At 51.5% G+C, this 27,310-nt stretch overlaps 1 protein-coding gene across 2 annotated transcripts in view; it reads right to left on the reverse strand.

The window, feature by feature from the left end:
- The window catches only part of RPL38 (ribosomal protein L38), a 694,013-nt gene that overhangs the window by 484,577 nt on the left and 182,126 nt on the right, over positions 1 to 27,310 (reverse strand). Inside the window, exon 1 of one of the 2 annotated variants that reach the window (XM_050765775.1) lies at positions 25,899 to 25,908. The exons of the other annotated variant lie outside the window; for it this stretch is intronic. The gene's annotated coding sequence lies outside the window, so the exon portion shown is untranslated. Of the gene's footprint in view, positions 1 to 25,898; positions 25,909 to 27,310 lie in introns of those variants that run through there. 2 annotated transcript variants of the gene reach the window in all.

The following is a 27,310-nucleotide window of genomic DNA, read 5'->3' on the forward strand; positions in this document are numbered from 1 at the left end:
AATGGCCCTGGAAGCAGCCTCGGCCAATGTCAGATGGACTCAGAGGATGAAACCTCCAGCTGCCAAGTTCCCCAGTGGAATTGGGCCCCACTGCCCATGGCAGTAACCTTCTCAGTAGCACAGCATCCTGTATTCACTTCTTCCTGTCCTCATCTCCTTCCCCACTCCCCTAACCTAGTACTTCCCCAGATCACCTCCCAAAGAAATCAATGCATACAACCCCTTGTCTTGGGTCTGCTTCTGGGGGAACCCAAGCTAAGCCCTCCCCTGTGCACCCTTCCTGCCCCCATCCCTGTGCCTTTGGTCCACCTGACCCCCATGCATCAGGAGAACGAAGGTAGGTTTTCTCCTCAAGGAGACAAAACTAATAACAAGATCACAAGCAACCCAAAGACACAGACATCAAATATTACACACCCGGAGTGAGATCCGTATCTCTCTATCTGGGCGCCGTGCTTTAGAGTGACGGCGCGGCCGCCGACCCTCTCATTGATGAAGTATGTTATAAGTGCTAAGTAATAATAATACTGTAAAATGCCTCAGTGCTCAAGCATGAGCTCTGAGCTCCAGATAAAATGCCAGACAGATAGATTAGCAGGCGGAGGAAACGCTCCAAAAGCCATCTCCCCACAGCTCCCTGGGCCTAACAGATAGGTCCAATCAGCCCACTTCAATTACTACTTGGGGACTAATAGCCAAGAGACTGATTAAATCCCCTGTCCAAGCGCCTGTGCTGTGCAGAGCTGGTGACAGCAGGACAACAGGACAGGTGAGAACAAGGAGAATGAGACGGGATGGGGGCGCGTGCAGGTCGTCTGAGCAGATCTGGGCTAATCCTACTGCAGTGCCCCATCTGTCCTTACTGAGCCATGTCCGAAGCCCAGGCCACCATCCCCCAGCACTGGCTGGGCCCAGAGCAGGGCTGGCCATCCTCTGCCGTCCTCCTTGGCTGACTCCTCTCCACTTTCCATCAGGAGAAAATGCGGAGGCTGAATGAGGCCACAGAGAACCAGAAGGACAGCTGATTTGCTTGTCCTCAGAGGATAATGTGGGGGAAGGAGGTGGTTTTGCCTCAGAACCAAACCCAGGTGGAGGGGAGCACCAGGCAGTGAGGCCTGCCTCAGAGCGAAAGGCAGGAAGCGGGAACAATGGCCAAAGCATTAGACAAGGGCCCTTGAGGACTGTGAGCCCCAGAGGCTAGAACTTGAGTAGGGGGCATGAGAAATGCAGAGAAGGAGAGGTTCCAACTCCCAGAGACACTGCCTTCCACGGGGCGGGGGTGGGGGGCCAGTGAGAGCACCCCAGGAGCCACAGCTGGGTGACTGTCAGCCTCAATCTCCACTCGCCCCCAGACACCTGCTCCCCGTGCCCCATCTGTTCCAAGGTAGGAAAGGTCAGAGTGACAGCTGTCGCTGCAGTGGGAGGGGCAAGGCCTTCCCCAGTGGAAATGTATCATGTATGTCCTGCTGAGCCGGGGAGCCTTTTTTCATATAGGGCCTTTGACCTTCGGAAAAATATTTGAATCAAGGAGTGGGGGAGGAGGAAGAGGAAGAAGAGAGAAAGGGGGGTGGGAAGGAAGAAGGGAAGGGGAAGGAGAAAGCCAAGAGGAGAAGGAGGAGGAAGAGGAGCAGGAGGAAGGAGAGGAGGGAAAGGAGAAAGGAACGAGGAAGAGAAAGAAGAGGAGGAGGGAGAGTGTGGGAGGAGGGAGAGGAAGCAGAAACAATTTACGCTACATTTTATATTTGAGAGAGAACACAAGGAAACGTTTGATTTTTTTCCCTAGTCCATCTGAGAACAAAATAGTGTGAATGTTGCTGAACATGTGTTTTTTAAAAATGAAAAACAGAGAATGTAAAATCGTATCCAGGCCTCCCAACAAGCAGTATCTGAACGCTCACAACTGGGTCTGCCGCTCCCAAGGGACAGGGCTGTGTGAGGGAGGAGGCGGGGAAGGAGGCTCCTTTGACAACAGGCTAGGAAGCCTCTGAGTGCCAGAGACCATGAAGCCGGAGGAACTCGCCCCTCCTTGTTGAAGAAGAACATATAAATGCTCCACATATAGAAACTCAACTTGTAAACTCTCATTACTCATGAGCCGGAGGTGAGCAGATGGGAAATGAAACGGCACCAGCAGCGGGCCGGGGAGCCCCAGTGTGAGTGTGAACCGGTGTGCGCTGGGAGGCCGAGCCTGGGAGGGGCAGCCAAGGGCGAGAGAGGGCGGGAGGAGGCGGAGGTGGGGCCGCGGAGCAGGAGCACGAGCAGGAGCAGTGCTTGGAGGCTGTAGCCGGAGAGGTGGGATGTGGGAAAGAGACCAGCAGGGAGGGGGCCGCTCACCTGCAGGTGGGCACAGCGGGAAACATGAGTGAGGGGCTCTTTCTTCCCTTTCGTTCCAGAGGGTCTGAGAACGAGGAGGAGCAGTGCCCGTGGATGGCAGAGCAGACCTCGCCTGGGCCAGGTCTGGGCTCTGCTGCCACAACCCAGGTACATCTCATAACATTCCAAATTCCTCCACAACCCTCTTTTGTGTTTTCATTCTAAGAGAGGAGGCGCCAGACTGGAGTCCTGCTCCGTAGAAACAGGTCTCTGGCTCTGCCTGGGGGCCCCTCTCTGCTTTCTCTCGTGTTCCTTGCTCTTCCTCCCGTGTTCCTTGCTCTTTCTCCCATGTTCCTTGCGCTTCCTCCCGTGTTCCTTGGCTTCCTCCCGTGTTCCTTGCGCTTCCGCCCAAGCTTCAGAAGCCTGTGGTCACCTCAGTGGGATATGGGGCTTGGCACATGAATCTGTTTGCTAGGGCCGTCATGACAAAGGTTCGCAGGCTGGGAGGCTTAAACAACAGAAATTTGTTCTCTCGCAGTTCTGGAGGCTGGAAGTCCGAGTCAAGGTGTTGGCAGGGTTGGTTTATTCTGAGGCCTCTCTTCTCCTTGGCTTGGAGGTGGCTGTCTTCTCTGTGTGTCTTCACATGGTCTTCCCTTTGTGTTTGTCTGTGTCCAGATCTCCCCTTCTTAGAAGGACACCAGTCATACTGGATGAGGATCCACCATCATTTTAGCTTGATCGCCTTTTTTTTTTTTTTTTTTGAGATGGCATCTCACTCTGTTGCCCAGGCTGGAGTGCAGTGGCACGATCTTGGCTCATTGCAACCTCTGCCTCCCAGGTTCAAATGATTCTCCTGCCTCAGCCTCCCAAGTAGCTGGGATTACAGGCATGCACCACCATGCCCAGCTAATTTTTGTGTTTTTAGTAAAGATGGGGTTCCCCCATGTTAGCCAGGATGGTCTTGATCTCTTGACCTTGTGATCTGCCTGCCTCGGTCTCCAAAGTGCTGGGATTACAGGCATGAGCCACTGCGCCCTGCCTTGATCGTTTTTTAAAGACCCCCATCTCCAAATGCAGTCACATTCTTAGGTGCTGGGGTTGGGTGTCCACATCTGGATTTGATGGGGTTGCAGTGCAGCCCATGGCAACAACCAGCAGAGGAGATGCATAACAAGGGTAGGGTGGGGAAGGTAAGAGGCAGGGGTTTGGGAGGCTGAGGCGGGAGGATGACTTGAGGTCAGGAATTTGAGGCCAGCCTGTCCAACATGGTGAAAACCCATCTTTACTAAAAATGCAAAAAAAAAATTAGGCGGGCAGGGTGGTGGGTGCCTATAATCCCAGTTACTTCGTCTCGAAAAAAAAAAGAAAAGAAAAAGAAAGAAAAGACAAAGGAGGCAGGGGCCAACTGCACAAACACACCCTCTTTTAAGCCCTCAAGTGATGGTACTAATGGTCACCAGGGCAGAAAGTAGGCAGCCCCTCATTCGGGTAGACCCCAATTTATACCTCCTGTGGCTTCTGTTTCTCCTTCTCCTCCTGCTTGGGCAGGGCCTGCTGTGTTCTGCCACCCTAAGTCTCAGGCAGCAAGTGGGACAGAGGTCTGAGAAGCAGGGGACCCGGCTGTTGTTGTCAACAACCCCCTTCCACCTTCTCCCATCCTCAGGGCTCGGCAGGGAGCGGGGAGAGGGCAGGACCTTCAGCCTAAGTGGCAATGATTGTTGGGGAGACTCGAGGCCAAGCCACCGAAAGTGAAGGGAAGAAGAAGGGAGAAAAGGCCAGGGATACTTGGTAAAGCTCAGAAGAAAGGAAACCGAGTCCATCTCTGCCATATCCCGGCTGTGGAGCACTGCACATGCCTTCCAGTGTTTCAAACCCTCATCACCACCATGAATGAGGATGGCATCATCAGTGGCTCCATTTTCAGAAGAGCAAACAGAGGCCCAGAGGGGTCTGGTGACTTTCTAACACCATAACCAGCCGGTAGAGGACTTGTAGTTTGAACCCAGGTTTGTCCGACTGGCCAGCTTCCTTTCTGCTGCCTTTCCTACCCTGTACTGCCAGGCTATGTCTGTGTGGTAGGTCCCCAAGCTGGAGGGTGAGCCCCCGAGGTTACCAGATGTCAATATCAGGCAGATCGTCAATCCAGGACCTCAGGGAAGGTTTAGAGGACGGCACAAACCGGAAGTCAGAAGTGAGCCCAAAGCCAGGAAACCCAGGATGACGGAATGCTGGAAGAACAGGTGGTCTCCCAAATCTAAGAGGAAAGGCTAATTTGGTCAAAGCCCCAGTCATGGGAGCCCTGAGGTGTGCTCTCGAAACGCATCTGAGCAGGTCTTGCCCTAACCCCACACAGTTGCAGGCTCCCTGGGCCAGGCAGTGAAGGTCAAAACCATGCTTGCAGCATGATCTGAGTCCAAATGAGGGGAACACAAAAGTGAGTCCTGAATGTCTCAAGTTCTCTCAATTAAGGGAGATGCTGTGCTTGGGGGATCAGCCAGGTCATAGCAGAGAGCAAGAATCAGTTGAAGATGCAAACTTAGGTCACCCAGCACTGACCTGGCCCAGCCATTGCTCTTGGAAGCAACACACTGTTGGGTGACCGGGAAGGAAGTTCTTAACAAGAGCTGGGATGGAGCTGTAGTGGGAGGGGATCACACATCTCCTCCGGAACGACTTCTCGGCACTGATAACCGGGTGGGGACCCGAGGCCAATGAGTGAGCTTTCTCTCTCTAGCCCATCTATGTCCAGGATAATGATGATGACAATAAGACCAGTGTCAGGCTTCCTGGGTTTACTGCATGACCTTGGCCAAGGGACTTAACTTACCTATAGCTTTTCTCATCTGTAAAATGTGATAAACACAGCACCCTCCTCACTGATGAGTCAACCCAGGCAAACACCTCCCAGCCTACCTGGCCCACAGCAAGCACCTCTGAGCGTTAGCTGTCAGTGCGTGCAGGGGACGGATGTTGTCCCGCCCTCCCAGCAGCTGGTAGAAGATTCCTCTTAGAGCGAAAGAACTGCCTTGCTTTTGAAAACTCATTGGTAAGGTCCCTGGTGGAAGAAGCTAGGGCTTCATAACCCGATGGGGGATGAACTGCTCCATAAAAGACAAGGCAGGAGTGTGTTGGTTGCACTGGAAGGGGAGGAAGCACAGAGCCAGGGTCAGGAGGGTGGGGAAACCAGGGATTGCAGAAGGCTGGGAAGTTGCCCAGGGATTGCAGAAGTTTGGGAGGTTGTCCCCACCCTGCACCCCTCGAGTCTCACTAAACTCACAAAATTCTCCAGGCCAATGGATGGTTCTGGGGAAAGGGTGAAGGGCTGTGTCTTGTATCTGCGTCTGCCCATGTAAGGTCCCCAGTGGCCTCAGGCAGATACTGAGGTTTGAAGCAAGCTTTCCTAAATCTCCAAGGGGTGGGGGATTCTATATTCACCACTGGGCTTCAGCTGGATCAGCTAGAGGCCAAAAAAAGTGAGCCACACAATAGAGCCGGCTTCCCATGGACGCGTCCGAGGGGGAAACCAGCATCTCAATAAAACTAAGTCAGCTCCAACCCGAGGCCTCTGCCCGCTGGCTGCAACACAGCCCTCAGCTACCACCCCATGTAAGTGTTGTTGCATTTCAAACAGCAAAGACAGTTGGATGTCAGAGATGGTTTCAGTCTCCGACTTTTATGGAATTCGCAGTGCGAGAGCCTCCGGGCTCAGGCAAAATTTCCCCAGTGGCAGCGCTTTGCTCCCAACATGCGCCTCGCCTCCCAGCCTCCCCACTATTGAATCCAGCGTGATTGTCTCTGGGGCCCATAATGGAATTTTATCAGGGATTCCTATAACTGGATTGCTTATTTGCAGCCTTCCGCCAGCGGCAGCTCCAGATAAAGAATGCAGAGTATGTGCTTCAGTGTCACAAACTGTGCCTGGCCACCATCCATCATCCTGTCAAGACATCACTCCAGACAGCCTGGCTTCAAGCAGAACCAGGTTGGGGATTTTCCTCCCAAGAATAACAAACAGCAGCTAAGTCAGGTTAGGGAGCCCCTACTTCTCCGCCATGCCTTCATTACAGATGAATGGATTTCAGGTTTCCTCATGTTGTCCAGCCAGTCCCCCTCCGTTTCCTCAGGGTCTGGAGCAGCAAAAGTCACCAACCCTCATCCCGTTTAAGAAGCCTTAAATAAGTCTTCTTATTTATGTCACAATAAGTTTATGCAACCCTTGGCAGGTAGGATATGGAGACTGGAATAGCAAAAATTCTTTGCAAGTAGAGAGCATTTATAAAATTCATCCATGTATCTTATCCCATTGATCTTTATGGCCACCCTATAAGGCAGGGATTGTATTCCCCAGTTGCCAGTTGAGCTGAATGAGACTGAGAGAAGTTAAGTGAGTTCTCCAAGGTCACACAGAGTCAGGGGAAGTCGGGATCTGCACCCAGTTCTTTCGACTCTAAATCATGCACTCCTGGTACTCCTTATGTTTCAGCTATTTTTCCTTCCCCATATTCCTCCTCTCCTCAAGCTGTGTCTCTCGGTTGCTGTCTGTCTTTCCATACCTAGTCCCGAGCATGCAGTGAGGGTCTGGCCATCTCAGAAGCTGCATGGAGGAAGGGGCTGGTCATCTCAGTGGCTGCATGGAGGGAGGGGCTAGCCATCTCTGTAGCTGCATGGAATCTGGGTCTGGCCCTCTCAGTGGCTGCATGGACTGGGGGACTGGCCATCTCTGTAGCTGCCCTTGGTCGTCTCCGAAGAGGCACTGATCATCAGTGGGTCTGCCCTCCCCTCCTCTGAATCATAACCAACCGGGATCAGCGAGGCTGGAGCTATGAGGGGGTTGCTTAGAGTGATCCAGTTCTTTTCTTTGATCTGTTAGATCCAGGAGCCAGCTGAGGCCAGCACAGTTCTCTCCCCTGTGAATGTGACAATTGGCCTGGGTCCTGATTCCCCACATCCTGCTGCCTAACGTGATGCACCCATCATCTCCAACCAAGAGACAGGGATCAGAGATTCAACATGTCAGCAAACTACAACTCACCCGCATGCAAGCCAGCTGTCCAATGGGAATTCTTCTGATGGAGCGATGGGGTGGACTGAGGTTTTATACTTGCTTCCTCCAGTGATGCAGAGCACTATTTCCAAACCCAAGTAGTCCTCTGGCTCCCAAAATGAGGGAGAAGAGAGGAGGAGAAGGAGGAGCTAAGCTGCACCCATTGTCAGTGAGCACAGGTGCAGGAGAGAGGGGGTGCCAGACACATCTCCACCTCCATCCCTGGATCTGTGATTGACAGGTACTCGTATAATTCATACAGGCCAAAGGGGATGAGGCAGGCAGAATATCAGCCCCCTAAAGACACTCATGTTCTAATCCCTAGAACCTGTGAATGTTAACCTTATATGGCAAGAAAAGGATTTTATAGATGTGATTAAGTTTAAGTTCTAAAAATGGAGAGGTTATCCTGGATTATCTGAGTGGGCCCCATCTGCAATCACGAGACCGAGGCAGAGGCAGATCTGACCCCAGACAGAAGAGGAGAATGCAGCAGCGCCCGCAGAGGCAGAGGCTGGAATGGAGCAGCCCCAAGGCAAAGCATGCTGGCCACCATCAGAAGCCGGAGTACGTGAGGCACAGACACTTCCCTGGAGCCTCCAGGGGAGCACAGCCCTGCTGATACCTTGATTTGGGCATTAAGACTTATTTTGGACTTTCGGCCTCTAGAACTGTGACAGAATACGTTTCTGTTTTTTACACACTTTGTGTGTAAGACTGTGTTACCGCAGTTGCAGGAAACTCACACCAGGGACTAGAGCAGCACTGTGGTGACCACTGGTGCTGGCAGATCTGTCAAGTGGACCAGGCCCTGGTTCCAGAAGTGAGGTCCTCATGCAGAGGAGAGGACTGCACACCTGGAAGGGAGGTGGTGATTAGGTAATGAACAGTTCTTCCATTCCTGTACCAATTGAACAAGGCAGTCCCCTCTCTCCTATTCACCCTCATCCAGCCTCCTCCCCACCAACCCCATCTACCTCCCTAGAGGGCACTTGCATTCACCTTGCCACTGCTCTGGTGTATTTGTTTTTGCACTGCTATAAATAAATACCTGAGCCTGGGTAATTTATAAAGACAAGAGATTGAATTGGCTCATGGTCCTGCAGGCTGTACAGGAAGCATGGCGGCATCTGCTTCCGGGGACTCCTCAGGGAGCTTTTACTCATGGTGGAAGCCAAAGTGGGAGCAGGCATCTTACATGGTAGGTGCAGGACCCAGAGAGAGAACAGGGATGTGTCACACACTTTTAAAAACCGTATCTCACTAGAACTCACTCACTGTCTCAAGAACAGCACCCAGGGGGATGGTGTTAACCCATTCATGAGAATCCACCCCCATGATTCAGTCACCTCCCACCAGGCTCCACCTCCAGCACTGGGGATTACATTTCAACCTGGGATTTGCGTGGGGACACCGATTCAAACCACATCACCCAATATTTACCCATGGGATTTGCGTGGGGACACCGATTCAAACCACATCACCCAATATTTACCCATGGGATTTGGGTAGGGACACTGATTCAAACCACATCACCCGATATTTACCCATGGGATTTGGGTAGGGACACTGATTCAAACCACATCACCCGATATTTACCCATGGGTCTCAGCGCTTCTGCCCTCTCCCCTGGGTGTCAATATAGGCTAAGTCTATGGTCTGTCCAGGAACCCAAGCCTGGAGCAACCCATGGGTCTCAGGGCTTCTGCCGTCTCCCCGGGGTGTCAATATAGGCTAAGTCTATGGTCTGTCCAGGAACCCAAGCCTGGAGCAGGGGGCCTGACTGTACATTGTAAGTCTGACATGAATGGTAAGTGTCCACCTCACTCCCCGCCACCTCCCTGCATGGGAGGTGAGGGGAGCCAGCTCACCTGCTTCTTCCTCAAGGCCCCACTGAGACCCAGGACCAGCCCCAGGGTCTTGTGAACTCTCCCTTCTTTCCTGCCTGTCCCCACCTGCCACACACACATACACACACACACACACACACACACACACACACACACACACAGTCAAAGGTTAAGAGGCTCTTTCTTTCTTTCTCTTTCTTTCTTTCTTTTTCTTTCTTTTTTTTTTTTTTTTTTTTTTTTCTTTTAGATGGAGTATTGTTCCATCTCGAAAGAGATTTCGGCTGCAGGCTGATCTCAGCTCACTGCAAACTCTGCCTCCTGGGTTCAAGGGATTCTCCTGCCTCAGCCTCCTGAGTAGCTGGGATTATAGGTACGCTCCACCACACCTGGCTAATTTTTGTGTTTTTAGTAGAGACAGGGTTTCACCATATTGGCCAGGCTGGTCTTGAACTCCTGACCTCAGGTAATCCACCCGCCTCAGCCTCCCAAAGTGCTGGGATTACAGGCATGAGACACTGTGCCCGGCCAACAGGCACTTGTTAAAGACCACATCCTTACAGGTGGAGAGGGTGCCTGGAGGGGGGGTACCACAGAGAGAAGAGGTGGTGGGCAGAGCTGTTCACCTGAAGATGGCACGCACATAGCCCGGGGGCAATAGTGGTGAGTAAGGGGGGTGGGGCAGGAGGGCATCATGGGACTCAGCTTGAAGATGAAGAGTGAGGGAATAGGAGGAGAAGGAGGGCCAGGGCCACAGGAGCAGAGTTCAACATAGAGAGAAGCCAACCAGGAGTGCAGGATCAGGTGCCTGCGTAGTGACCCCTCCCGAAGGAGGAAAAGGTGGTCTGCAGAGGAGATGGGCAGGTAGAAACCAGGCAGCCTTTGGAGGTGCCTGGCAACAGGGAGCAACAGTGGAGTTCATGTGAGGTGGCTGGGCAGCTGAAACACAGTCCAGAGAAGCCCATTCATTAATCATTCATTCATTCATTCATTCATCCAGCAAAACACTCACTGGGCTCTGACTGCATTGGGCTAGGCTCTGGAGATACAGAGATGGGTGAGAAGCAGTCTGTGATTTCCAGATATTTGAGCCAGGCAGAGAGATGGCAGTGCTACCAGTTCCACTGTGGGAGGCTGGCCAGGTTCAGTGGGTACCAACTCAGGTGAATAGCTCTGTCCTCCCCTTCCTCTCCCTGTTGCACCACCCTCCAGGCACCTGCTCTACCTGAGGAGACATGGTTTTGAAGAAGTGCCCCTTAACCTTTGAGTGTGTGGCGAGTGGGGATGGATGGGCATCCAGTCTCCTGGGGGTGGTAGGAGAGCACTTTCTCGTCATAGTGACTCTCAACCTGCATCTTGAAATGTAAAATTCAAACTGAACATGCAAGCAAGAGGTGCGGATGGTGCAGGCAGATGGTGTCCCGGGACCAAGCACATTGGCCTGAATGCAGCTGCTCCCTGTGTGGCTGGAGCAGCAGATGGAAGGGCCATGGGCTGCGCTGGATGCAGAAGGATGCTGTCCCAAGAGGTCTGGACATTCTCTCAGGGGCAATGCTGACGTTCTCTCAGTTTCAGGTGGAGCAAGCTCCTTTTTGTGTTTTATAAAAGTAGGAAAGATGCATGGGTGAGAGGAGGGGTGGGCCCGGAGCAGAGGGAGGGAGGGAGATCACACACCATACATTCCAGAAGGGGGTGACATCACCCCCAAAGTGGCAAAATTGGTTCTTGGGGGGGCTGCCAGAAATCTTACCCTTTATGTTTAAAGGCATAAAAATACACACAGCATAGAAACAGACATGCAGTCTATCTGTGGCATTGCAGGTTCATAGAGGCAGGCAATTAGGAAAAGACTTCTTGACAGGGAATAATGAAAAGAAGATTGGCCGACACTGACCTATGCTGTGCAGGTCGGGGCCACCGCCGCAAGTCAGAGGGGAGACGAGGGATAGGAGGGTGTGGCCAAGGAGTGTCAGGAACGACTGTGGTAGAGGATGAGAAATGGAGAGAGGAGAATCTGCATAAGCCCCATGCTTCTTGGGTCTGGGTGACTGGGCTGGGGGAGGAAGGGGAATGTAATTTACCAAAAGAAAGCTTGTTACGGGGAGAGCTAAGGGTGTACCAAGATGAGTGGTGACCCTCTAAAATGGCATGTCCACCCGGAACCTCTTTATTTGGAAATAGGTCTTCCAGTTCTAATTAATTAAGATGAGGTTATATTGGATTACGGTGGACCCTAAATCTGGGGTCTCAAAAGCTGATGTCTTTAAAAGGCCGTGTGAAAACACAGAATGACACACAGGGAAGAAGTCCTTGTGAAAACGGAGGCGGAGGCAGAGGTGATGCAGCTACAAGCCGAGGAACGCCAAGGATTGCCCGGAGCCCCAGGAGCAAGGAGCGATCCTCCCTCGGAGCCTTCAGAGGGAGCACTGCCTTGCAACACCTCGATTTTGGATTTCCAGCTTCTAGAACTGTGAAAGAATAAATCCCTTGTTTTAAGTCTCCCAGTTTGTGGTACTTTGCAATGGCAACTGCAAACAGCTGGTTCTGTTTGGGTCCCTTGGTTTGGAGGTTCCTGTGGAATGTGCAGCTTGATGGATCCAATAGAGACCTACAGTTTAGGGAAGCAGTGATGGGTGGAGACACTGATTGCTATAAGCATGCAAGCAGCAGTGGGAAGAAGGAACTTAGCTGAGATGATTCAGGGTGAGAGTGGAGTGTGAGAAAGGCAGGGGGATCAGGACCAACTCCAAGGAAATACCATTCAAGGACAAGCATGAAAGAAGCCCCCTTAAAAGGAGACATCAATGAATGAATAAATGGGGAAACAGAGAGAATAGTGTCCCAGGACCTAGGGAAGGAGAGAATAAAAACCAGCAAAAACACTCTGCAGTCCCAGAAGCAGCCTCACTCAGTGCTGGGATCCTTGGGAAGCTGCTGCAAGGAGTAAAAAGCTGTGGCATCTGTGCCCAAGGATGTCACGAAGGGGCATGAAGCCAAAACATAAGCAAGCAAACTTCAAATCACCCTCAAAGAGTTAACTATCAGCACAAGGCTACAGGAGAAAAAAAAATGATGTCTCAAGGCAGCACAGTGCATGATTAATTAACAAATGAATTGCACAGGCTAAAATTATATAAGAGTTCAGAGGACAGAGAAAGCACTTAGGATTTCAATTGTCAGGGATGGATTTGCTGAGAGGTAAGATTGGGCCGGAGTTTTGAAGGAGGAGGATATAACTTGTACAGGAAGACATGTGAGGAAGAGCTGGTTGGGAACTGCCAGGCTGGGAGAGGAGTTAAAAAAAAAAAAAAAAAAAAAAGACAAGAAATCAGGGTGCATTTGGGCAGAGGGCAGACAGGGAAACTGGTGCAAGGAGTGGGTGCTTAGGGGTGAGGCTTGGAGGTTGTGGTAGAAAGGGGTACCTGAGGGTTTGTAGGTGAGACCAACAGTTCCAGACTAAGTCCTGCCCTGGTTTGGACAAATAGAAGATTTTAAACAGGGAAGTGATATGTCCAAAGCAGTATCTCAAAGTGAATCTGCTGGTAGGATGAATTAGAGAGGCGTAGAGGGAAAGAAGATAAGTCATTGGTTGGGGAGGTCATGAACAGTGAGTAGATGAGAGTGCTGGTGGCAGGAATGGAAAAGAAGCCGGTGGATGGGAAAGAAGTTTCTGGAGAAGAATCGATGGACAGGAAGACTTGAGGTATGAGACAGAGGAGCAGAGAGGGACTAGGGGGACTTTGTCTGGCAGCTGTAGTGCTCAGACTCTGGGCTGGGGAGCCCCAAAGCCACCCCACACCTACCCACACAGGAGCACTTTTTCTGTTTGCTTTTATTTTACTTTATTTTGTTTTACTTTATATTTTGTTTTTGCCCTGGTGTGGGACCAGCAGGGCTTGAACCCCAGAGTTCTACTCAGTAGCAGCATCTGGGACGGTGTGGGGAGCTCTGACTCCTCAGGCGGCCTCGTGAACTAGGTGGCACCCAACTCTGCCCCTCCATGCGACCCTCAATGGAACTGCCTCCTGCACAGCCTGCAGGGCACGAGCTGCCTGCTCCTTATCTCCCACAGCGCCTTTTGCAATAAACAGACAGAAGCGGGAATCAGAAGAGAGAAATTCATTCTCATTTCTTCTCCTCAATTCAGAGCTCTATCTTGCCCACAGCCCTATTTTGCAATCTCTCCTCTGGCACGTTTTAATATTTATAGCTGCATGGACAGAATGTGGAGTGTGAGGGCTTGTCAGCCTCAGGAGCAGAGACTTAGGAGAGCTGTCACCCACCTAAGGCCCCAGGGATCTTCAGGAACTGCCACCAGGGCCATCACTGGGCAGCCTCACCTGAGAGGGCCCTGGTGGTCATCTGTTCACTCCCTGTTCCCACCCAAGTTTCACCTTCATGTTGTTGTTCTCTACCGTGTCCCACATTGCCGTGAACCCAACCCCAATTACCTTACTGCTTGAATGAGGACCAATTTTCCTTCCTTCATTAAAATATTCTTCATTGGTTTATTAGTTTTCTATTGCTGCAAAAAAAAAAAAAAAAAAAATTACCCCATAACGTATTACCTTATAATAACCCACAGTTATTATCTCACAGTTCTTTGGGGTCAGGAACCCAGATATGGCTTAACTGGGTCTTCTGGCCAGGGGGTTTCTCACAAGGCTGGAATCAAGGTGTGAACTGAGGCTGAGGTCTCATCTGAAGGCTCAACTGGAGCCAATCCACTTCAAACCTCATTATGTGATCGTTGGCTGGATTCCATTCCTTATGGGTTGTTGGACTCAGGACTTTTATTTCCTTACTGGTTGGTGGTCAGAAGCCACCCTCAGTTCCTTACCACATGGGCCTCTCCAACATGGCAACTTACTTCATCAAAGAGCATATCTTGATCAAGCAAGAGGGAGAATGAGAGACAGAGTGCCTGAAAGAGAGAATATAACCCAGTCTTTTAAAGCCTAATCTCCTAGAACTGTTGCTGTATTCAGTTCACTAGAAGCAACTCAGTGGGTCTGGATCGCACTGGAGGAGAGAGGATGACACAAGGGCATGAATCTCAGGAGGGTACTTCTTCGGAGGCCATATCAGAAGCTGCCTCCCACAGTGGGTATCTGCATGTCTGGCTCTTGCTGCTTCACAGTAGAAGTGATGGAATTCTTTAGGATCCCACAGAAGAGTGACAAGTAAGACAAGTAAACCACAACTGAGTACTGAGTGTATATGTTACCATACAGCAGGCCACAAAGAATGTGGGCATCACTGACAATATTCTATGGGAATGCACAGGATGATTTGTAACCCAAAAGTGCAGGGAAGGCTTCCTGGAGGAAGTGATGGGCAGGGACTTCCTCTGTCCTAGGACCTGCCATAACCCTGATAACCCCATGAATATGGCAATAACCTGGGGCTGCCTTCATAGGAACTGCTTCTGGATTGGGGAACCTGAAGGGCCAATTGGAGGTGACTACAGAACTCCTAGACAGGAAGAATTGAGAACAGAGAAACAGAGGGAGGGAAGGGAAAAGAATGGCCTCTTCAGTGACCTACAAATATCTTTCAAAGACTATGGGGTATGGTGAAGAGATGGAAATTTTAGAGCACACCCCACATGCAGTGTATTAGCCAGGGTAGACCAGCTGCTATAACAAACATCCCCCAAATTTTCTATGGTTTAACACTATATAGGTTTAATTTCTTGCAGTAATAGCCTAAAGTGAGCTAGCTGGGATGTTCCACTCCTCCCAGTCTTTTGGGGACAAGGCATCTCCTTTCCAGTATCTCGGTAGTCTTCTAGGCCGCAGTAGTCTTCTAGTCTTCTAGGATGTTCCACTGCATCAACTGCATCTGGGTGGGCTACCAGAGAAGGCAGAGAGAGCCTTTTAGGGCCCAGCCCTGGAAATGGCAGCAACTCTTCTGCCCAGATTCCGTGGGTCAGAGTTCAGTCTCCTGGACCCACCTAACTGGGGAAGGATAGGGAGGCACAGAAATGCAGACCAAGGAGGAAGAGACCAGGCATATTGGTGAAACATTGCCCAGCCTCTGCCCCATGCAGGTGTCGTCTAATAGACGAATGGTCAGGGATGGAGCTGGGCCCTTCCCAGCCTAGGTCCTCCTTCCCCCTGCTGCCCACCCCTTCTGCCCCCACCATGAAATGTTCTTTCCCAGTGCCTCCCCCAGATTTCTCTGGCCACCTCCCTGCAAGGCTGTAGGCAAGTTCTTTGGTTCCTGAATGGCGCTGTCTCATGTGATGTCTTTTCCAGCACCTCTTACCTCATTGAAACTTTCTTTGCAAGCACAGAGTTCGTCTCACTGTCCCACAAGCAGAATACATCAAACATTGGTCTTGAAGTGCAAAACCCAACTTCAACTCTAGCCACTGCACTTTTCTTTAGACTGCTAGGTCTTGGTTTATTAAATGGGTGATAGGAAGGGGAGGGGGAGATTTGAGCTAAATGATCTCTAACATCCTTCCAGTGTGTCTCACGTGAACTAACTCAAGCCTTGATTTTCACCAGATGTTCTTGCTCATGCAGCTGTTTCCTGGGGCTGCAGTGCCCCTCCCAACCCAAATCGCACACTTCTGAGTTTCACACAACTGTCACTTGCCCATCCACCACCTCCACCCCCATCCCCCTGCCACCAAAGAGGGAAGCCTCCATTCAGGGAAAGCTGGGGTTGGGTCATTCTCTGCACATGGCTACACTGTCAGACACTAGACCAACACTGCTCAGTATAATTTTCTGTGATAGGGGAATTGTTCAGTAATTGGTGCCACAAATATACCAGCCACAAGCCACGTGTGACTACTGAGCACTTGAAATGTGACTTGTGTGACCGAAGCACTGAAATGTTTCACTCTACTTCATCTCCTTTAATATACATTTAACCTTAATAGCCACACATGGCCCATGGCTGCCATATTGGGCAGCACAGTGCTAGAAATGAAGTCTAGAGCTTTGCCCACTGACTTGTGTCAGAGGCTCTTTCTCTTAGTTATTGGAACTCCCCATAGAAGCTCAGTATGACTGGGGGAACTGAAACCTTCCCTGGGGTTGATAACTAACACTGTGCTTCTCAAGCATTTTAGCGCATGTAAGTCATCTTATTAAAAAACTACAAAAAGAATTAGCCAGGTGTCATGGTACACACCTGTAATCCCAGCTACTCAGGATGCTGAGGCAGGAGAATCCCTTAACCCAGGAAGTGGAGGTTGCAGTGAGCTGAGATTGCGCCACTGCACTCCAGCCTGGGCGACAGAGTGATACATCTCAAAAAAAAATTAAATTTAATTAAAAAAAAAAGCATACTCTGGCCAGTCCTGATGGCTTATGCCTGTAATCCCAGAACTTTGGGAAGCTGAGGATGGAGGATCGCTTGAGGCTATGAGTTTGACACCAGCCTGGGCAACATGGTGAGACCCTGTCTCTACTAAAAATCCAAAAAATTGGCTGGGCATGGTGGCATGCACCTGTAGTCTCAGCTACTCAGGAGGCTGAGGCAGGAGAATCGCTTGAGCCCAGGAGGCAGAGGTTGCAGTGAGCTGAGATCACGCTGCTGCAGTCTAGCCTGGGCAACAGAGCCAGACCCTGTCTCATTAACAATTTTTTGAAAAAGCAGGTTCTGATACCCTAAATCTGGGGTCGGTCTGAGGTTCTGCATTTCCTACAGGGTTTCCAGGTGGTGACAGTGCTGCTGACCCGTGGACCCCACTTTCAGCAGCAGGGTACGGCAGTGTCCCTTCCTTTCCCCAGCAGGCAAACAGTCCAACTTCCTTCCACCTGGCTCCTTCATGCCATTGGCTCACGCCACCATCTTCCGCATTATTCCATATATCCGTTTGAAGGAAGAGATGCCTGAACCTCAGCTCTCACTCCCCCAGAGCCCTTAGACCAGGCTCAAATCATGGGAGAAGGGCCTCGTGGGTCCCACACTCAGCCACACTTAGACGCGCAGCACCAGCTGGGACGTTTAATAACCATTAGAGCAGCCTCACCTGCTCAGCACCGGCCCACTGGCCCCAAAGGACCTCTGACTTGCGTGCCCTCCAGGTTGCAGGAAGGAACATCCACAGGAGAGCCCTAGAGCCTTCCACTGGAAAGGTCTATTCAGAGCTGCACAGCACCTGACTGTGGAAAGCAGTGGTTCAGCCACGAGATTGAGCCCAAAAGGCTGATACGCGGCCCAGGTATCTTTTCCTGCAACACATAAAACAGCCTTCTCAGCAGGTCACACACACCAACTTATCTCACCCTCACCACATGGTGTGGAAAGTGCTATCAGCTCCTCTTACAAATGGGGAAACTGAGGCACAAGGAGGTTGAGCAAGTGATCTGAAGGTCACACAGCTAGTAAATAGCAGAGCCCAGAATCCAACCCAGGCAGCCAAGGCAGCCCACTCACCTGCAGCGAGTGCTGACCGGCCCTGCCTCACCTGTTAAAACGGAGATCCCAATGGTATCAGCCTCACTTGCTGCCCAGGGAGACTGAGATGTGGAAAGCCTTGTGTCCACTGCACTAGAGAAATATTGGTTATTGTGGATGGGGTTCGGGAAGGTCTGGGGGTGGTGTTTCCAGGGAGCAAGTTCACCCTTTCGCCTGCACACACACTCAGGTGTGCACAACACCTCCATGACGCACACCTGACGCCCTCCTGGGAACAGGGCCTGTCAGGCTCATTGTGGCTGCCCCCTGGTGCTCGGTGCTAAATTCTCCCTGTCTCTGAAGGGAGCCTGCAGTACTCACTGATCCACACACGCATACCTTCCTCCCTCCTTCCCTCCCTCTCTTCTCCTGGACACACCTCCATCCAAGAATTTTCAGGCCAATCCAGATTGATACTGTTCCTGTTCATGGTCGGTGACTGTTCCTTGGGCCACCCAGCCTTCATTCCTGTTCTTGAGCTTTAGGACACATCATCGTCATCACATCCCATGTGAACCTGACCCCACTCCTGACTCCCAGAGCACAGGACCGGTTCATGGATGCCCATGTGCTTCAGTCAGGCACAAACTTGGCTTTTATTGGTTGAGGAAGAGAAGCTCACTCTTTTTCCCAGGGCTGGAGCTGTGGGCCACCATCTTGCCCCAACTGCCTGAGCAGAGACCAGTGCAGAAGGAAGCAGAACTGAGAAATCCAGAGACCAAATCTCGATTCCACCATCGAGCCCCAGGTTTGGCCAGGCATAGGTATTTCAGTCAAGGGAACCAGTGAGAGACATGCCCGCCCTTTTGGTCTTCATGAAGCCATTTTGAGGTGCATCTTCTGTCACTTCTGGCCAGAAGATCTGACACAGCCCTTTGCCTCCTTGACTCTCTACGAGCTCCCCTCCCAACCCCTCACACCACCCTGTCCCACAGCTGCTGCCCTGGACTCTTACAGGGAGGCAGGCCTGCTCTCCTCCAGCCTGAGAGACCTGGGTTTGCCACAGTTCAGCACGCACCAAGAGGGGGGTGCCCACGGAGCTGCCCGCTGCCCTTTTGCTATCCAGCTGGCGGCAGTTGGGCTCAACCACCCACCACCAGGAGCTAATTCTGCAGTTCTCAAAGAGAGGGAGCAAGGATGGCACCCCTGGCATGGCTGCTCACAGCTCAGTCTACCCTCCACATGCCTTGACTTGGCCTGAGGTGCCCTGGCAGAGAGCCATGACCCCAGAGCCCAGTGCACTTAGCAGGCTGGGTCTTGCCCCTGTCCAGGACCTTAATGAAGACAGAGCTGCCATATTGATGCAGTACTGGGACATCTACCCCAGACCCTCAGACTGCAAGTCTATAGCCTGCAGCTTTCTCTGCTCATGTTGTCAGGAGCACAAATAAATGTGCAAAGCTGTCATATGTTCCAACACCCATCCTGCATCCCCAAGGCCTGGACGATGATTCACAGCCCTGGGTGGTGAAGGGAACATGGGACACCACCCTCACTGCAGCTTCCTTAGCCTCATCAGGGCTAAGCCCCACTTCTTCTGGGAGCTGGCCTAGCTTAACCCAACTCCACCCAAGTGTGTCAGATTCAGGGGCAATCAAGCATAGGGCCTCCAAAAACAGACAGCAGCCTTCCAATCCTAGTCTGTCACTTACCAGCAGTGGGACCTTATTAATGGGCTTCCCTGGTGCTCAGCATCCTCATCTGTAAGACGGGGCCCTAGTGCACCTGCCCAAGCACAAGACAAACCAAAGTGATGGGTGAAATCATTGGGCCACCACAAGTGTGAGGGAGATGATGGTTGTTATCAATATGATTATCCGATTATCAGACATCATCACCCGCAATTACTGTCACTAGGCAGGGTCTCCAGGATCTCTGCCTCCCGCAATACACACAGACCCTTCATCACACACGTGCACACGCACACACATACACGCCAAGTTACATCAGCATTCATTCCCAGTTTGCCTAAAGCAGATTTTTCACCTGAAAATTCAGGACTCCTTGCCAGGTCCCTCTTTCTGGCCTGGCACACAGGGGCCCTGCCCTCGTTCTGCTGTCAGAGACACATGTCTGCAAAGCCAAGCGAGTTTAGGAAAGAAAATTTGTTGTAAATTGGAATCCTAATGCATTCCAAATAGAGGTGATTTTCACGTTATTGGCTGTGTGGACAGAACTGTGCCACTGCCTCCCTCTGTGGGGTCGGGGAGAGCAAGAGCACAGCTATTGTTCCGCATTGGATGCTGGGTTTGAGTCCATTGCAGAATCAAAGTCTGGAATCTCAGAGTCAAGAGGCAGCTTTAAGACCATTGCATCCCCAGCAGCTCTCACAGAGGCTGCTCTGGACAGCCCGATTCCCCTGGGCCCTGGCTCCTGAAGGCCTGGCCCAGGGCTCTTCATGCAATTTATTTCCAGGTTATTTGGGCTCTATCTGTTTGGTCCTGAGAGTCTCCTGCCTACTTCTTTCAACAGGGATGCTCACAACAGGACTCCACAGCCAGTGCTGTGTGCGTCCTCTGTCCCATGCCCCACAGCGCCTGTAGCAGCTAGATCTGGGTCTCGTTCATCCATGGTGATATCGGCCAAGACCAGAGCTGGAACATCCTTCCCCTCCCAGGAAACCTGGGTGTCCAGAAAGCCCCTTTCCCTCAGGGATCTTCAGCTGGGCTCTAAGATCTCAGAAGCGTCTCCCATGTGTGACTATCTGCATTTTGTCAACAATCTCATAGCTGCAAAAACTCCCAAAGTGGGCACAGCAGGGAAGAAGCTATTGGAAGGAAGCATTTCCTGGGACCTGCCCCAAATGGGAGGTGGGGACTGCTGGACAGGCCAGCTCCATGCCTTCTCCAGCCTCCCTCTCCTAGCACTGCTGAGCAAGATGTTGATTTTAAGAGAAGGACGTTGATTTTAAGAGCTGCCCATTCCAGTGGCAGTTAAAAGGCTCTGGCAGAGGCACGGGGCTTGTGCTGAGAGCTGGGAAGAGGTTTAATTAATTGCTCTAGTCCCTGGGAGCCTCATCAGCTCAGCCAGGAGCTCCATCGATCCGTACTCTCACACCTGATAGAGCCTTGGCAGGCGAAGCCAGAGGGGACACAGGGCTGAGGAAGGGACTGATCCCTAGGCAGGAGAAGGATGTGCTTTTGCTCAGCACCCTATAGCACACCCACCAAATCACACCCACCCCTACACACACATCCGGCATACAAGATGCACCTCCCCATACAAAAGTAGAGGGCCTGTGGGCATGGGGATCCTACTTTCCTGTTTGCCTGAGGCACCTCCCGGTTTACCTGTTATTGTGATGTAATTATTAATAGTACCTTTCCTAGTTTAGAGGATAATTTACCTGATCACCTACTTGAGGGGAGCTTAGGAGAGCCAGAGGGGTAGGAGCAGATTGGAGAGATGCTACCGAGGATGGAGACATCGGTCCTCTTTGCTTTGTTCTCTGTCCGGATCCTGTATCCTGGGCAGAGACCCCCTGAGAGTGGCTAATGAAGATTGCTATATCCTCCTCAACTCAGATGAGGATTCCCCAGTGTCAAATTCAGGAACACGAATCATGTGATACTCTGCTTCAAAACCTCACAGTGTGGTAAAAACCCTTAGCTTTTAGGCAGGGTAAATGATTATATCTGCTATTATAAATCACAAAGACCTTTCTTATCGAGGTATCTGCATATCTGCTGCATGGTTATTGGTGTCAGGGAATCCGTTTTAAACTGTAAGTCCCCAGGGAAGATGTGGAAAGCATGTTGCATCTCAGCTCTGGATCTCGGCATTCGTGGCTGCCTGCTGGATTGGAGTATGAAGGATTCTGAGGCTGTGTCCCAGTTGAACAGAGGAATATCATGAATTACATCTGCTTGGGGCACGGGAGATGAATTGGTGAGATCCTTGACTGGTATCTGTCACTCTCGTCCCAGAGGGTATCAGAAGTCTCAGGGTATCCCTCTCTGCAGAGCCCCGGCCTAGTGCCATGCTTGAGTGAATGTTTGGGAGTGACCCTGGGAATACTCTGCATTGCCTACAGGGCTCTCTCTCCAACTGCAGTACAGTCTCACTGCAAAGAGGGCACGGTGTTGGCTGCTGGTTATTGGGAAGAAAATTGGACAAGTCTGGGACCAAGAGATAGCTTGGGTGGGCAAGATACCTTCTCAGAATAGCATCAGCCCTTGGAGAAATGGTCTGCCCCTGCCCGGTACCAGGCACCGCTGTGATACATCCAAAAGGATACTTGGACATCCTGCCCCTCTCTGTCCTGTCTTCCTCCATCAGACCTCAGCCCCCAGCTTCTCAGGCAGGACAGCAGGGAGGCTGGCTCTGCCTCTTACTCTCAGAACCTTACTCTGGCCTGCTTGTTAAAAAATTCCACCCTTAAGAAATATCTAATGTAAATGACGAGTTAATGGGTGCAGCAAACCAACACGGCACATGTATACCTATGTAACAAACCTGCACATTGTGCACATGTACCCTAGAACTTAAAGTAGATACATATATATATAAAAGTAGAATTTCACCCTTAGACAGGGAGGCAGCAATGCCGAAGCTTTCTCGGCTCCACAGTCAGAGCTGCCACTTCTGTGGCAGGTGTTTCTTTGAGGTCTGTTTGGTCTCTTCAGTCACAACCACCCACCTCAGACAGGATGTTGTGTGTTCTCGGGTATCAGAGGAAGTATTTGCAAACAGGCCCATCTGTTCAAATGAGAACCAGGCTCCTCTCCCAAGCCTCACAAGGTCGCAAAGCCGGCGGTATCAGAAGCTCTGCCGAATCCTTTATTATGTGTCTTTCCAGCCAGCGGCTGATGAGAGATCATGTGTGTGCTGACTCTCGGCTCTTTCAAATCATGTTGATTTGAAATTCAGCTGATCCAGAAGGGGCCGGTCCTCCATGTTGGCCATTTCAGGTCAGCTCCATAAAGGATGCAGAGGATGGGCTTTCAGGTTGGAAACACACGGCTGATATTTGCAAAGCTAGTTCATCCAGGAACATGAGTACAGGGTGAGTTTGGGGGAGTGGGTAAGGTACAGGTGGCAATTAAGTCACTGCGGTGTGACTCCCGTGCTGTCAGCGAAAAGATTGACCTTCCTGGCTGGGCACGGTGGTTCATGCCTGTAATCCCAGCACTTTGGGAGGCCGATGGGGTGGTGAATCACGAGATCAGGAGATCAAGACTAGCCTGGCCAACATGGTGAAACCCTATCTCTACTAAAAATACAAAAAATTAGCCGGGTGTAGTGGCAGGCACCTGTAGTCCCAGCTACTCGGGTGAGGCAGGAGAATCACTTGAACCTGAGAGACAGAGGTTGCAGTGAGCTGAGATTGTGTCACTGCATTCCAGCCTGGGCAATAAAGTGAGACTCCATCTCAGAGAAAAAAAAAGGCCAGGCACGGACGCTCATGCCGGTAATCCCAGCACTTTTGGGAGGCTGAGGTGGGCAGATCACGAGCTGGGCAGATCACAATGTCAGGAGTTCGAGACCAGCCTGACCAAAATGGTGAAACCCCATCTTTACTAAAAATACAAAAATTAGCCAGGCATGGTGGTGCATGCCGGTAATCCCAGCTACTTGGGAGGCTGAGGCAGGAGAATCACTTGAACCCAGGAGGCAATGGTTGCAGTGAGCCGAGATTGCGCCACTGCACTCCAGCCTGGGCAACAGAGCGAGACTCTATCTAAAAAAAAAAAAAAAAGATTGACCTTCCTGATTCTATGAACCGTGGCTGATGTCATGATTACCCAGAAAATAATCCCACTGGCTGAATTGTGAAGCTAAAGAATTCTGGACCCCAGAATTCCACTTCACCAGTGACAGCAGCCAATGAAGGAACCATGTCCACATACCACACTGAGGCTAAGCCTCCGGACGGACCTCTCCACTTTTCCCTTAGACTTTGTCTCAGTATAGTCCTATATGATGTCAAAATAGCTTCCTAGGTTCAGCCCAAATCTCTGACTCGGGAATATGGAGGTTTAAATGGTCTAAAATGTTCCTGTATGAAGGCAGATCAAAGAGACAGAGGAACCCCTTCCTTCAGTGACAGTGGGGTTGCTTCTTATAAAGGGCTGATTTTGTGCACTTTTTCTGAACCTGAGGTACATTCAAAGCTGATTCTAAGTAAAACTATTGAGCAGTTCCACTTTTAATGTGTTCGTCCCACAGGTTCTTGGTACCTGTTTGAACTGCCCTAAAAACAATCCCTAAATCCATAGACCTTTGCTGTCACTGGTCTTAGTTCGGGTTCGCCCAAAAGCAGGTCCTGAGAGGAGGATCCTGTGTACCTTCAGGAGATACAGGACCACTGCCAGGGAGGCAGGAGGGTACACAGGGAGGACAGGCAGCAGGGGAGGAGGAGGAGCAGGGGATCAAGCCAGCACCCATGCTGGCAGTTGGAGCTTAATCCTCCGGGGTCCTCTGGTGACCTGTAGAACAGATGCCTCCAAGTCCTCCCTGCTGAGGGCAAGGTAGCTGGGGTATTTATACACCCAGTCCCCTCAGCCACTAGCTGAGGGCTGCTCTGGTGGGGGATATTCATTTCCCCTCTTCTGACAAAGCAAACTTTTACAGCTTTAGAAAAAGCCCTCAGGCAAAGAGATGCAGACACTGGCAGGTGGAGTCAACAGGAGACCATGGAAGCCACCAGACCCCGTCTATCGCAAGTCACAGCACACTGTAGCTCAGAGCCCAAGGTGACATTCCTGTCCTGGGCACAGGAGACAGGAGATTCAGCACCAGCCCTGGGCCCGAAGGCCTGAAGTGGCTGCTGTCTCAGGGCCCAGGGCTGGTGTCAGCCACGCCAGCAAGTGGCTACGGTGGGTGACAGCCACATTGCTGCCTTCTTCCTCCTTGTGTGCCCTGTCCTATCCTAGAAGGTGGAAGCCTCAGGACAGACACTTACAGGAGCCTCTTTGCTCGGTCCCAATGCCTCTACCCTTTCCTGCTGCCACCTGGACCACAGAAGGCACGGCCAGGCCTGGGGCAATAATATGCTCCTAGAAACATCTTGGCAGTCCTTAAATCCAAGACCAAAACACAAGTGCCCTACGGCTGGAGACAATCAACAGTGATTACAAAAGGGCCGCTGTGTCCTTTGCTTTCTGGCAGCAGCTGTTCCTGTCATGCGGTCTGAAGCAGTCCAGATGTGTTTGCGCAGGGTGCGGAGCCAGGCCCTCCCAGAAGCAGGGATGAAAGAGCGGCGGCCAGAGCAGCTGGTACACAAAAGAGGCTGGTGCAAACCAGACCGGGGGCGGGAGGCCTCGCAAGCCGCGGGTGGGCCCGGACGTTTCTATGGACAAGGAGCCGGCACTGCGCGCAGCACGGCACAAGAGGCAGCGGCATCCACAGGCCTCAGGGCCCAGGGCTGGTGCTGAATCGCCTGACTCCTGTGCCCAGGACGGGAAGGTCACCCGGGGCTCTGAGCGGCAGCATGCTATGGCTTACATTAGGCGGGGAACCCTGGAAGAACAGGCATTTTCTCCCAGCAGCACCTGGGCCTGAGCAAAAAGGTGTGCAAAAAGCCTGGCCGCTACATTTGCAGCACAGAGGGCAGTGCAAATGGTGCATCAGCCAAGGAAGAAAGGCCGATGCAGGGGTCACGAAAAGACAGGGCACATCACAGCACCAGTCAGGAACTATGAGGTGGGGGTGTGGGGGGCGGCATGTGAGAGTCTCCTAGGACAGCCATCAAGTGCCACAGTTATGGGATAACAGGTTTGGCTTCCCCCAAACCTGTTCCTCTCCCAGTTTTCTCCACCTCAATAAACAGCAGCTCGCTCCCCAGTTCTCAAGCCGAAACCCCTGCAATCATCTTCCACTCCTCTCTGTCTCCCACACCCCTCGCTCTAAAAGCTCTACTTTCAAAATGCATCTACAGTCCGGTCCCCTCCAGCCACTTCCTCCGTTGCCACCACAATCCAAGCTGCCGTCGTTTCTGCCTGTGTATAAACATAGCCTTGCCCTCCGTCCTCTCTCAGCTGTTCTCTGACGGAAGTCTCTTCCTTGCGCTTCTCTGCACTTGACCCGTTACCTACGCACGTGCGCCTTCGACGATGATCTCTCTCTCTTTCTCCCCAGTGGAATGTGGACCTGACCCCTTACCTACGCATGTGCGCCTTCGGCGACGGTCTCTCTCTCTTTCTCCCCAGCGGAATGTGGACTTTGCCTCTTTGGCTTTTCTGCTTGCCCAGTGCTTTGAAGAGTGCCTGGCATAAGGCGAGTAAATATTTGTTGAATTCATTCCAGCTGAAGACTCCAGACCCCGCAGGTGTCCCCCTGCTATCGGTTTGTCTTGTCCCTGTGCTCAAGGGTCCTGAAGCAGCTGCTAATATTTTCCCCGCAGGGAGAGTGAGCAAGAAGCAATCTTACCCTGGAATGCTGGAAGAAATACTCAACAATGGTAAGCAATATGGAGGTAGGAACAACGTCACTGCACCATTTCTGTCTAACCCTCAGGGGATCTAGCCTATGCCACTGCACTGTCTCTATCTAATCCTCTGGGGGTCTAGCCTATGCCACTGCACTGTCTATATCTAATCCTCTGGGGGTCTAGCCCAGTGCAGCTGCTCCAGACACTTGTTGAGATGAATTGAGTGAACAGCCTCCCTTCCTGGTAGCCCAGGCTGGCTTCTCCCTCCTGCCTAGGGGTTCATCCTCTGTGTTCTCTTAGCTCCCTGAACGTTTTTCTAAATTAATGCATATGTGACACTATCTTAAGTGTGACTCCTCTGACGCTAGCAGTGAGACTTTATTCTTGGTATCCCTGAGTCTGCCTGGTGTTACTAAGTCCGTATTCTGACACATGAGAGCTGCTCAGTAATGGCAAATGGTGAATGAGTGAGTGAGTGAGTGAAAAAGTAAAAGCAAGATGGTCAACCCTAAACCAGAGTTAGCTGAAACCTCCTGTAACCAGCAGGCACAACTACCACCCAAAGATGGTACGACTGAATGATCCATTGGAAAGACACATCCCTGTCCAGGCTAATGGGAGAGGCAGATGCCCACATAAGAGATGCATGTGGATACATCCAACAGCCACATCTCAACACATGCATAGCTGCAGGCAGCAGCTCAGAACCAGCAGGTGACAGGCAGGCCAGAGCCATCCAGTAAGGCTCCCTGAGCCCTGGCAGGTCCAATCCAGGCAGAGCCCTAACTCTGCTCAATTGCAATCTGTGTTTATGGGCCCATAATCAAATGGAAACTGAAAGTTTCTCATGAGAATCATCTGTCAAAATTGTGTGGTGTCCAGGCCCAGCGCTGGGAGGCTGGGTTATAAATTCAAAGCTCCACTCCAGCTCTGCTCCATCTCTGGGGACTTATGGGTCATTTTTCAACCCAGCATTAATCCAAGGAACTCGATCTTCGATCAGACACTATGTCTAACAGGCTGGGTATTTGGGATACTGATTGTCCCCTGTGGGATCGGTGCAGGGAGGTGGGGGGCGGAGGCGGGGAAGTGGGAAAAGTGATCATGGGAGGAGAATCCATGAGCCAAGCTCAACTCTCCTACAAGCTGAGCCGCTTGCATAGCCACCTGCATCCCGGACCCCACCTGGCAGCTGCTCTTCCCTGAGCAGACACCTCCAGGCTCTCACCACAGCCCGTGGCAACTACAGAATCCTGAACCAAAGGACCTGTAACAAAACCACCTCTTTTAAAAACATGGTTTTCCTAATTACAA

The sequence above is a fragment of the Macaca thibetana genome, chromosome 16 (genome assembly GCF_024542745.1).
Source record: "Macaca thibetana thibetana isolate TM-01 chromosome 16, ASM2454274v1, whole genome shotgun sequence".
NCBI lineage: Eukaryota > Metazoa > Chordata > Mammalia > Primates > Cercopithecidae > Macaca > Macaca thibetana.